Source organism: Arachis hypogaea, chromosome 17 (assembly GCF_003086295.3).
Source record: "Arachis hypogaea cultivar Tifrunner chromosome 17, arahy.Tifrunner.gnm2.J5K5, whole genome shotgun sequence".
In the NCBI taxonomy this organism is placed as follows: domain Eukaryota; kingdom Viridiplantae; phylum Streptophyta; class Magnoliopsida; order Fabales; family Fabaceae; genus Arachis; species Arachis hypogaea.
Window position 1 is genome coordinate 82,725,851 of NC_092052.1, and position 2,390 is coordinate 82,728,240.

A 2,390-nucleotide genomic window follows, 5' to 3' on the forward strand; every position below is an offset into this window, starting at 1 on the left:
TATGAGTCTTGGCCGTGGCCCTAAGCACTTTGTTTTCCAGTATTACCACCGGATACATAAATGCCACAGACACATAATTGGGTGAACCTTTTCAGATTGTGACTCAGCTTTGCTAGAGTCCCCAATTAGAGGTGTCCAGGGTTCTTAAGCACACTCTTCTTTTGCTTTGGACCTTGACTTTAACCGCTCAGTCTCAAGTTTTCACTTGACACTTACACGCCACAAGCACATGGTTAGGGACAGCTTGGTTTAGCCGCTTAGACCAGGATTTTATTCCTTTAGGCCCTCCTATCCACTGATGCTCAAAGCCTTGGGATCCTTTTTATTTGCCCTTGCCTTTTGGTTTTAAGGGTTATTGGCTTTTTCTGCTTGCTTTTTCTTTTTCTTTTTTTTTTTCGCCTATTTTTTTCTTTTTTTTTTTTTCTACAAGCTTTGTTCTTTGCTGCTTTTTCTTGCTTCAAGAATCATTTTTATGATTTTTCAGATTATCAAATAACATGTCTCCTAGTCATCATTCTTTCAAGAGCCAACATATTTAACATTCTTAAACAACAACTTCAAAAGACATATGCACTGTTCAAGCATACATTCAGAAAACAAGAAGCATTGTCACCACATCAATATAATTAAACTAAGTTCAAGGATAAATTTGAAACTCATGTACTTCTTGTTCTTTTGAATTAAAACATTTTTCATTTAAGAGAGGTGATGGATTCATAGGACATTCATATCTTTAAGACAAAGTTACTAACTACTAATGATCATGTAATGAAGGCACAAACATAGATAAGCACATAATACAGAAAACGAAAAATAGAGAAAGCAAGAACAAGGAATGAATCCACCTTAGTGATGGTGGCGTTTCCTTTTTGAGGAACCAATGATGTCCTTGAGCTCTTCTATGTCTCTTCCTTGTCTTTGTTGCTCCTCTCTCATTGCTTTTTGATCTTCTCTTATTTCATGAAGCATGATGGAGTGCTCTTGATGTTCCACCCTTAGTTGTCCCATATTGGAACTCAATTCTCCTAGGGAGGTGTTGATTTGCTCCCAATAATTTTGTGGAGGAAAGTGCATTTGAGGCATCTCCGGGATCTCATGGAAATGAGCTTCTTGCGCCTCTTGAGCTCCATGATTGGGCTCTCTTGCTTGCTCCATCTTTTCTTAGTGATGGGCTTGTCCTCTTTAATGAGGATATCTCCCTCTATATCAATTCCAGCTGAATTGCATAGGTGGCAAATGAGGTGAGGAAAGGCTAACCTTGCCATGGTGGAGGACTTGTCAGCCACCTTGTAGAGTTCTTGAGGTATAATCTCATGAACTTCCACCTCTTCTCCAATCATGATGCTATGGATCATGATGGCCCGGTCTATAGTGACTTCAGACCGGTTGCTAGTGGGAATGATTGAGCATTGAATAAACTCCAACCATCCTCTAGCTATAGGCTTGAGGTCCAATCTTCTTAGTTGAACCGGCTTGCCTTTGGAGTCAATCTTCCATTGAGCTCCTTCTACACATATGTCCATAAGGACTTGGTCCAACCTTTGATCAAAGTTGACTCTCCTTGTGTAGGGGCGTGCGTTCTCTTCCATGTATGGCAAGTTGAACGCCAACCTCACATTCTCCGGACTAAAATCTAAGTATTTCCCCCGAACCATTGTAACATAGTTCTTTGGATCCGGGTTCTTACTTTGATCATGGTTCTTGGTGATCCATGCATTGGCATAGAACTCTTGAACCATTAGGATGCCGACTTGTTGGATGGGATTTGTTAGAACTTCCCAACCTCTTCTTTGAATTTCATGTCGGATCTCCGGATACTCATTTCTTTTGAGTTTGAAAGGGACCTCAGGGATCACCTTCTTCTTGGCCACAACATCATAGAAGTGGTCTTGATGGGCTTTGGAGATGAATCTTTCCATCTCCCATGACTCGGATGTGGAAGCTTTTGTCTTCCCTTTCCCTCTTTTAGAGGATTCTCCGGTCTTAGATGCCATCAATGGTAATGGAAAAACAAAAAGCTATGCTTTTACCACACCAAACTTAGAATATTGCTCGCCCTCGAGCAATAAACAAAAGAATAGAAGGGGAAGAAGAAGAAATATGGAGAGGGAGAGAGATGTGGTTTCGGCCAAGAGGAGTGTAGAAGGGTGTGTTGTGTGAATTTGATGAAGAATGGGGTCTTTATATAGGGAAGGAAGGGGGGTATTGGTTCGGCCATATGGGTGGGTTTGGGTGGGAAATTGGTTTTGATTTTGAAGGTAGGTGGAGTTTATGAGGTAGGTTATTGGGAAGAGTGGGTGGATGTGAGTGGTGAAGGTTTAGTGGGGAAGAGAGATTGAAGTGATTGGTGAGGGGTTTTTAGGAAGAGTGTTTATGGATTGTGTGAAAGA